At 38.7% G+C, this 10,904-nt stretch overlaps 1 long non-coding RNA gene across 1 annotated transcript; it reads left to right on the top strand.

Annotated features, from left to right (window-relative positions):
- Positions 1 to 4,519: 4,519 nt before the first annotated feature.
- Positions 4,520 to 5,840, top strand: LOC142098226 (uncharacterized). Its single transcript, XR_012678310.1, has 3 exons — positions 4,520 to 4,627; positions 5,237 to 5,408; positions 5,780 to 5,840. It is a non-coding gene; the product is annotated as an uncharacterized LOC142098226 (long non-coding RNA).
- Positions 5,841 to 10,904: the final 5,064 nt, after the last annotated feature.

The following is a 10,904-nucleotide window of genomic DNA, read 5'->3' as shown; positions in this document are numbered from 1 at the left end:
TCATGTGACTGCTGCAGTCACATCTTACTCAGTGAAGGGGGCTGATAGGAGGGTCCTGCTGTCTACACTGCAAGTCAGCTAAGGAGAAAGTGTAATCCCCAATACAGTCTATTGTACAAGAGATATGTTCTTTTATTTCTTCCTATTTTTGCTTTATTTGACAGGATGCTGCAAGCAATGACCTGCAATCATTTCACATACATAAAAAAGTCATCTGTGTAAATATATATACAAATATCATATTAAAAGGGTTTTCCAACTAAACATTCTATCTATTTTAATGTCATATATTGTCATTGGTTTAGTAGGTATTTAAAGTAAAAAAAAGTCCTTTGTGGCCATCTTGAACACTTATTCAGCTGTAATGTATTTGATCTGCCTCTTACAGTGGAGTGCTGCTAGTGTTGCTGTCACCAGCTTGGAAATGCTGCACACAATGAAGTAGCAGCAGTCTGAAAACAACGAAGGATGGTTATTTGGGATTTGGATCTGGAGATTAATTCTCTCTTTAATAGCAGCCAGAGCAAACATCTTCCGCAAATGCAAAGCAAGCTGCCCTCATGTGATTGGTGCGCTCTAGTCCAGCAGCCTCAGCATACATCAGACATCATAGACAGATCAAGGCACTTCGTATTAAAAAAACAATAAGAGGAGAGCCACAAATGATAGTAATTTCTTTGCTAATTTTTTACTTAATATTTGCCCTACCCATGCCTTTAGAAGGACCAATAAACCTTAAATACTGTTTGCCTTGCTTAAAAGTGCAACTAGTAATATTCACAAATACATATGCAAAAAAAAAAAAGTAAAGAACTTAACATATCAGAAGATTTATGCATTCCTAAAACTCTCACCAATTTCCGAATCTGCAATTATTAAATGATAGTCACATCCAGGACACACACATTTCACAACAGAGAAATCAGACCAATAACTTCCAGCAAGTAAAATATCTATATAGTAAATCAAATCTATTTTTTTCTGATTTAAAATGTGAACAGGAAGAGTACAAGGTGTAATGGGTGAATGAAAGTTGGTTTTAAAGTGCAGTAACTCTGGTGACTAATCGTGCAAAAGCAGGACTTAGGGCTAGATTTACTAAGCTGCGGGTTTGAAAAAGTGGAGATGTTGCCTATAGCAACCAATCAGATTCTAGCAGTCATTTATTTAGTGCATTCTACAAAATGACAGCTAAAATCTGATTGGTTGCCATAGGCAATATCTCCACTTTTTCAAACCCGCAGTTTAGTAAATGTACCCCTTAGAGAAGGTCTGGAAAGAGAGGTGTGACTGACTAACAGCTATGGTGATGTAGGAGCTTGTATTAGGACTAAATGATATGTGTATAATAAGTTGCATGAATACTGCAAAAATGGCAGCTGTGCACTGTAGCGGAGTATTAGTTGTTATAAGGGCAGCAATGCTACAACACAGGATGAGGTGTGCGGTGGGGCAATACCAACGAAACATAACGGGCATTTATGAATGAGAGAATTTTAATGCACATTCTTGCTGGCGGCTCACAGAGCTATGAGGAAAAATCATCGTTGAGATTACCGTAGTAACGGTAATAATGCACATTAACTGTTACTAACGTTAAAAGTGTACTTTTAATGACCAGCTATGGGGCAGATTCAATTAGCCGTTATATTCCTGAGAACGTCGCGCCCACGCTTTATTACCGTTTATACGGTAAAAAGTAACGCTTAATTTGGCTTGCATCTCTATGGGGCAAGAGCAAAAGTGAGCGTTACTTTCACTAAAACAAATCACAGCGTAGTGTCTCGCGTTCTGGGACACTATGCAGCAATTATTTTTACTAATTCAATCTGCCAATAAGAGTGGCCAAAAAAGGGGCTTCACTTCCTCTTATTAAACTTCCCTTTCAGAGTTCGTTTTCACAAGAAAAAAAAAATGTAGCAATTAATTAGATGCTTCTTTCGAGTTAGCTCTAGTTCAGAGAAGAATAGTATTTGCCCCGGGTTGGGTACGTTACACCGACTAACATATAAGCGACAAAGAGTAGATAGATAAATAAACACTGATTACTACAACAGCGACATGATTTAAATGTCCACTTACATTAACACAGACAGATGACAGTTCCGAAGAGACTGGTATGCAGACTGCTATAAATCCCGAACATCTAGTATGCAGGCCATAATTAAATTTAAATGATTAACAAAATTAGCTACGTCTGCAAGTGTGCTCGATTAGTTCGGCGGTAAAAGACGCCCAATATAAATTTCTCACCAGATGGTATCGATGCCCTAATTTTCTTGCTCAAACTTATCGAGGGGTTCCTAATACCTGTTGAAGATACAATGAGGCCGTGGGGACACTCCTTCATATTTGGTGGGATTGCCCCAAACCCCGGCCTTTCTGGGATGGAGGGATTTCCATGACAAAAGAAATTCTGGGAGGAGAGGTCCCAAACAGGCCGTGGTTCTGGCTCCTTAACATGACAACCGTAGCATTAGCCCAATACCAAATATCTCTATTAAATCATCTAACCTGCGTAGCAAAAGCAGTGATTCCGATCCACTGGAGATCTCCTCTCCAACGTTAAAGGAATGGTTTACGAGGTTGGAATTCTGTAGGAGCATGGACGATCTTATTTTATCCTCCACTGATACATTTGAAGTCTACTGTGCTACTTGGGATAGATGTTTGGAATTTACAGATTCATCTATATGTTCTTCTTTATCCTTATGATAGTTTGAAGCATTATCCATTGCCTAAATTCTTTGTCATTTCCATTGGCTCATCTAATCTGAGCTCCTTCTCTACACTAGGCAGCATTATACATATGACATTGAAGGGAAGCGCGATTTAGCCCCCAATACTCCGGTTTACTATCATCTAATCTGAGACTGGACCCAATGCCTCTATTACCTACTATTTCCTCCTCCTTTCTTCCCCATTCCTTTTTTACCCTTGGTTACACTTTTTGTTTTCTATTGAGTTTATTGCTTTTTTGTGAGTTTTTGTTTCTTTTTGCCAAGCATATTTGCTATGAGATGTCATTATTCCACGGTTTGTGTGAACCTTTTTTTTTAAAACATGTTTTATGTTGGTTGGTTATATTGATTAGAATCTAGTGCTCACCTTTATTGATGGCATAGAACCAAAACATTGGGCTAGATTTACTAAGCTTCGGGTTTGAAAAAGTGGGGATGTTGCCTATAGCAACCAATCAGATTCTAGCTTTCATTTATTTAGTACCTTCTACAAAATGACAGCTAGAATTTGATTGTTTACTATAGGAAACATCCCCACTTTTTCAAACTCGCAGCTTAGTAAATCTAGCTCATTGTCTCATGTGTTTTGTTATATTGTAGTATCAATGCGAGGTTTATTAATGAAGCGTTAATTGGATTTATTCTGCTATTAGTTACCAACCTTTGTTGTTTCTGTTTATGTGTTACTATCATATGGCATTGGTTTTTCTAAAACTTAATATAACAATTTTATAGAAAGAAAAATAACTACTCTAAACATGACAATACACCTTTAAATGTTTAAAGCTTTCCAAAGTTCTTTACTGTGACAAACCAATGACATCATTGAGTAATTATGTCATCAGTGCTGTGAGCCTTTATAAGTGCTGAACATACAACTTTTCTCTGAGGGTTGAGAAAGTGGAGACTTGGTTAAGAGCTTGTTGTTATTAACTAATCGTATCTGACCATATGGCGATGCAGGGATTGGGATTCCTGCCATTACTCTGGTTTACGTGGACATGTATAGGGGTCGCTATCACCTTGGCCCTGACTATACATGGAGGACACATTAATAAATTTATCCCATGCATCAGGTAAGAGAAGGAACAAGAATTATCAGTGGTTAATGCTGTATTATAGTTAGTAACTGTGCTGTATTAATTCATTTATTTGTATATTTTTTCACAGTGATACTGGAGCAAACACTCCAGAGTCGACAGTATTCACTGTTGTATTGAGCATTTCTGCTATTCTTGGTAAGTGTCCGCTACATATACTATATAAAATACATTTCTTTGTATGTATACTTGACCCCATGTTACATGTATTTCCCCTGTTCCACCACCAGGGGCAGGGCATCATTATAAAATGGAATACCAGTTCTCTAATATTAACACAGCTCACAGAAGTAGCATGTTATGGTTATATAGTCAGTATGAGAAAGAACCTGTTACATGTGCAATGGTCATGTCTTTTACCTGTAATCGCACTGCACAATAGTATTACTACTGAGTGGCTGAGAACCCCTTTAAATCGATTCCTATGTGTCTAATGTAAATATTAGCTAAACGTATACACATTCTTGTTCCAGGATTTCATTTACTTTCTACTAAGATGTTATTTCCCATCATCCATTTTTATGTAAATTATTACATTCTAGACATATAGTTTATACATATGATAATATGAGAAGCGGATGATATTGTTTATTCAGGAACAAATTTAAAAACTATGAGCTAATATCATCTATTGTTGTTTCAGGAGCTTGGACAGTATATGTTGTCTACAAGCTGATGAGGATCCGCAGCACAGAGATGACTAATGCCAATTCTCTTTGGCATAGATTACTGCTTCTGGTTGGGTGGACATCATGCTGTGGAAAAATGCTGGTTGGTCTTTTCCAGGTTTGTTAAAAGTGTGAACAATCCTATACTAACTCACAGAGTTTAGGTATCTAACAATCACAAATACTGTAGCAGATTATTTGGTTCCGGGATTAATGGTTAATAAGTAAAAAGTAAGACATGAGTTTAATAAATGGGTCACTGGCAGTAGAAGCAGCATTGTGGCACTGGGTAGATGGAATCACAGGAGAGGAGAATCAGGTAATGTAGTTGCAGAATTATATGGGGGAACCTGAGGCAAGGAGCAGGTGTTAGAGACAAGAAAATGTAGGAAGGCTCCCCCAGAGTATAAACTGCATGGTAACCCCCCCTACTATCAGAACAATGGAGTTTTGTGTCTGGGGGCCCTGCATCTTCTCAGATAATCACCTCAGCAGCACCCCTAGTGGTGGTGGGGGGATAGAGATACAGAGATACATATAAGCACTGTCTGGAAACTTTGATATGGGAAAGATCAGAGATGACCCTGGGACAGTGTAGAACATGGGAAGTATAACCAACTGTGCAAACTATTCTAATCTTTCCTGTATCAGAACAAATCACTGATGATATCTTTTATTAACAGTATAATTCTATGTGATAATGTCTATTGTACATGTTTTATTTTAGGGCCAATACTATCCAATTATCCACAGCGAAGGAGCGTTGCTGGCCTTCGGAATGGGCATAGTGTACATTACATGCCAGGCACTAATCCTGTACCCAGTGTCCAGAAGCAGCAGAGTTACTAGCCACCTGCGAATGGCAATGTCTTTGGCGACATTAATAAGCTTTATTATCAGTATCCTTTTCAAGTTATAGACAAAGTAGCAAATTTGGGTTCAACTATTGTCTTATCAGATTTAAACAACCATCTCTTACCCCATCCTGGTCAGTAAAGAAGAGCTCTAGGGAACATGTTACTCTCAGTAGAACAGCAGTGGTCCTGTTCCCCACTCCCACCATTCAGGGGAACCTCCCCCACGTCAGGTCACACACAGTAAGAGCAGCTCTGGGACCTTCATGGGAGAACGTCACTTTAAGGAACTAACACTATTGGGTGTATTGCTCCTAACCAGCAGTTATACAGTGAGGGTTGGTGGACTCTGCTTTTTGCTTCGTAAAACATTTTAAAAATATAATGTTGTTTTCCTTTACACATCCACCTTCCAGTGGTTACGTGCAGGTTAATGCTCGTCTATAAAGTTGGCGATGAAAGACATTGCGAAATGGTATGTTTATTTCTCTACTAATCATTGGGACTTAAATACAGTATTATTCTCATTATGGCAGAACACAGCTAATACTGAGTTTATTTGTTCACTTTTCTTTCTTTCCATCATTGAAGTTTGTAAAGTACAGGACCCACGCTTTTCAAACAGTCACATCAGACTATTAATAGCTAACATCTGATTGGGTATAATGGGGCCCCGGAGCCTCTGACAGTCTGAAGTCCAGTCTCAGACAGGAAGTGATATTGTCCATGCTTCTGTTCTGGGAACTTCACATTTGTATTCACTGGGACGTACTGTGGGAGGGGCACTGACAACACCTCTGTGTGTCTGACTTAGAGGAGTGTAACTAGTATACAAGAGGCCGGAGTTGGAGTGTCGGAGGCTTCAGAGTTACATAAAACTCCGGAATCACTATTAACTTAGTGAGCTCAACCATACAGTAGATTTTAAAATTGGGACATAGTTCTTCTTTAATGTTGTGCAGGATTAATAATTAGCAATATACCAAGATAACTTCTTACTTGTTTCTTTTCTTTTTATTTTAAGGTCAACCGTGTATCAGAATGGATCCTGGCATTCCTCTACATATCCAACTTCTTGACATACATCACAGATTTCCAGGTATAAATATATTACACATACAGATGTATACATTTACTGTGCCTTTTTTTGTTCATGATTTTCTTTATATTAAGTAACGTTGGGTAACATTTATGTCAGGTCTGCGATTAAATTATTTACACATCAGGTGCTTCTATGTGCGGGAGTTATTGGAAGCAAACTGCAAATGGAACTTTAATTTTCATTCCATGTGCCGCCTGCACCTCAGAGATAAAGGTGATGGGAATCAGGTCATTGGTCACGGGGGTTTGACTTTGCACATCTTTAAAATAGAACAAAAAAGATGCTAAGAACCAGTTTTAACACGTTACTTACGTCAATGTGGTGACTCGTATGGGCGTGTGGTGCGGTGCAGCTCCATGCGCAGTACGGAAACGTAGGTCTTACCCCAAATAAAGGCGTTCATCCAACTCTTAATGAGCCTCATTGTATTCAAACTGATTGAGGTATGATGGAGGATTGGAGACCAGGAATGGGAGCAATCAGCTCTTACTGACTCCTAGCTTTTTACTGACAGTGATGGTGACCCACAGCCTCTCTCTGTAAATGATGTGTATAAAGGTTACTCTGTGATATGGTGCTGGGAATGATGTGTATAGATGTCACTCTGCAAGAAGGGCTCCAGTACCTGCTGAGCTAGTGAGTGTGTGTGAGTGTGTGTGTGTGTGTGTGTGTGTGTGTGTGTGTATCTATTTTACTTTCATAGTAATTTGAATATAACTTGTTCTTTTCTCTTCTCTCCTCTTCTAACAGCATTTATGTATAAAATGTACAAGAGGATGTCAAGAAGATTGGATATGTTTAAGAGAGAAGATGCACGATGGACCAGAATATCCATAATGGAGAATTTTTATCCAGTATCTGGATTTGTACATAATAGCTTTTATATATAGATAGGTATAGATATATATATTTATATAGATAGGTGTATATAGATAGGTATAGATAGATAGGTGTATATAGGTGTAAATAGATAGATAGGTGTATATAGGTGTAAATAGATAGATAGGTGTATATAGGTGTAGATAGATAGATAGATAGATAGATAGATAGATAGATAGATAGATAGATAGATAGATAGATATAAAAGAATGACTTCATCAAATATGGATTGTCAACTGGCATTTGAGAACCTGGGCATATGTCTGCTTCGTCCAGTATGCATAATATCATTTTAATAAAAAACAGAGATATTATATTTTGGAAACCTGCTCATCTCATTTATTATTTAAAGAGAAGAAAAAGAAAATCTTCGTACCCTGACCCCCAGCTTGGGGGCAGGGTCCGGCCTGAGGGGAGTGTGGCCAACCACAGAGGGGGCGCTCGTAGCGTGTAGGTCAGATATCTAGATGATGGGTCTGTAAACATAGTAACCTCCTCGGTGAGTGTACAGCCCAATCACTGCCAGGCTGGTGATAAAGATCCAGTGTTACAGGGACCAAGCAGTTGGGCTAGAAGTTATAAGCAGACACGTCTCTGCAATGAGTAATGAGTTCTCACCTTGCGCGTTTCACTCAATAAGACTTTATCGGGTGTTCTTCCACATTGCTAGAAGAGTTTAAATGCAGGAAACAGCACATGCACCAGGCAAGCTCTTCAGATCGTTATAAATATATAATGGAACACTTGTGCTGAACACCCACATAAAATTCTATATAAAATAACGTATGACAAGCTCACCAAACGGCTCATCCAGAACAGAGACTTGCAGAAAATCGTGGCTGATTTTGAGGACTATTTGGGACGACTGTCTTAATAGCCTGATGGTGGTGTTGTTCTCGATCTGCATATGTCAGGGTTAAACTTACAAACTAGTGTGAAGTAGTACAATGTAGACGCTCTGGTGCGACTGGTTTTGCAGAGCAGTGCAAAAACAAGATTACATTTTGTGGAGAGAGATTATTGAAATAAGATAAAGGGGTGGAATGGCACATTTTGGGGGGCATCCCTTGCTGTGCTGAGGGGTGCACTATTTAAAGCGCACAGACAAATTTGATTTTTCGCATAAGCTCGGAACTGGTGGAGATCGGGTCTTAAACAATAATTGAAATGGGATGTATCTTGTATTTCGCCCAATATAGAAAAATATTAAGACAATGAAAGCCAAAAAAGGGTTAAACGGAACAGTATTTTAGGAGAACACATTTTATCTAAAGTGACTTTGACTTTGATGTGACATTGACACTTTGCACAGTGCACCTCTTCATCATCATCAACATTTATTTATATAGCGCCAGCAAATTCCGTAGCGCTCTACAATTGGGAACAAACATTAATAAACAATACTGGGTAAGACTTACAGACAGAGAGGTAAGTGGGCCCTGCTCACAAGCTTACAATCTATGGGACAATTGGAGTTTGATACACAAGGGTAAGTGCTACATCATATTGCACATTGGACCAGCTAAAATGCAAAAACAAAAAGTATGTAGTGGGCTGTGTGATCAGTCACACAGCAATGTTGGTCAGAGGGTTGTTGTCTTGTGTTAGCTGTGTAGAGGATGGTAATAGGGTAATCTAGGGAGGGTAAGATGGTGTTTGAGGAATATTATAAGCTTGTCTGAAAAGGTGGGTTTTCAGAGAACGCTTGAAGGTTTAAAGACCAGAGGAGAGTCTTACTGTGCGAGAGAGGGAATTCCATAAATTGGGTGCACCCCAAAAAAAATCTTTTAACCAGGAATGGGAGGATGTGATGAGAATGGAAGAGAGACGCAGATCTTGTGCAGAACGGAGGTGTTGAGTGGGGAGATATTTTGAGACAAGTGAGGAGATGTATGTTGGTGCAATTTTGTTGATGGCCTTGTATGTTAGTAGAAGAATTTTATATTGGATTCGTTGAAATACAGGCAACCAGTGTAGAGACTGACAGAGTGGCTCAGCAGAGGAAGAACGGTTTGCAAGGAAAATCAATCGTGCACCTCTTCACATTTTTCAACAGTTGCCTACTCTTCTGGAATGTCCAGGAGACTCCCAGAATACTGATGGACCTCCAGCATTCTTGGGAAAGTAGACTAACCTCCCACATCCCTGCTGTGCTTCCCGTACTACAAGAAAATGGCCAACGCTCTCATAAGCATTTATTATACATTACACAGGTCTGTGATGAAACAGCCTTTTTAATGAATTTATGTGATACTTATAGATTTTTGGCTTCTGAACACAATAATGACTCCCGAGTTTGCATATCATATCACGTTTTTCTGCAAAACGTGCATTTATGAATAAGTCATTTTTTTTTCATATTCTTTAAAATAATAAATGTATTCTGCCTACATTTATTATAAAACATTGTCTTAAATTAATTCAGTCGGTAGTATAGAACGTTGCAGTTCATTTCTTGTCATAAAACTTCCCACCGCTCAGTGCCAGATTAAGGTCCACATGGGCCTGGAGCTGAAACTTACAAAGGGTCTAAACCCCAGACTGTCTAAAGGAACATGGCACACACACAACAACTACAACTACAAGGTGAGCTGGCGAAGGTGGAACCAAATACAATAGATCCAAGACAGTTTTGCCCTGTGACGGCACATTTTAACCCCTGTCTACCACCACATACACACACACACACACACACAGTACACACTACACACACACAGTACATATACATTCATAGGTTCTTCAAAAAGAAGTTTAAAACCTGTTTTATTGCAGAATGGCAACACATACGCGTCAATACCATTAGCACATTCAGTCTATCTTAAAGAAACATATGAAAATTTGAAAACTGTTTTGGAACTGATTGGATATACAAGACACAACTGGTTAATATGTGGAGATCTTAAAATTGTATGCATGGTACTTGGCCAGCCACAAGGTTACACCAAATTCCCATGTTTTCCCTGTGAATGGGATAACAGAGCTAAAAATTCACATTGGCTAAAAAACAATTGGCCAGCACGAAAAAGTTTAGAAATTGGAAAAAATAATGTCATCAAATCCAGTTTAGTAGATCCAAATAAAGTTTTACTTCCACCTCTACATATTAAATTAGGACTGATGAGACAATTTGTAAAAGCACTGCCTAACGATGGAGAAACTTTCAAATATCTTTGCAGCAAATTCCCTAACATATCCGATGCTAAACTGAAGGAAGGCATTTTACAGGCCCTGACATTAGCTTAAAAGTGATTTTTCCAAAGTAGACAAGTACTGTGACTGATATGAATGAGTTCTCTGTACAACGTTGCGGAATTAGTGGCGCTATATAAATAAATAAATAGATGATGATGACTGTATGCACCTCTGTTCAAACCTGAAGCAGACGTGTAATTTGCAGACCCATCTCCTGAGTGCGGATCATCAGGGTACAGAGGAGTAAAACCAAGTGTCATACAAAGTCAATATATTCATTGACCGAGGCAGCACATTCTGTATGTGTGCACTGATTATAACACAGGATATAACAGAAAGTGAAAGTAACAGAGTGCTGTGATCTTTTA

This window comes from Mixophyes fleayi, chromosome 7 (assembly GCF_038048845.1).
Source record: "Mixophyes fleayi isolate aMixFle1 chromosome 7, aMixFle1.hap1, whole genome shotgun sequence".
Taxonomy (NCBI): domain Eukaryota; kingdom Metazoa; phylum Chordata; class Amphibia; order Anura; family Limnodynastidae; genus Mixophyes; species Mixophyes fleayi.
Note: the sequence above shows the minus strand (reverse complement) of the source record. Positions and strands in the feature narration are given on the sequence as shown.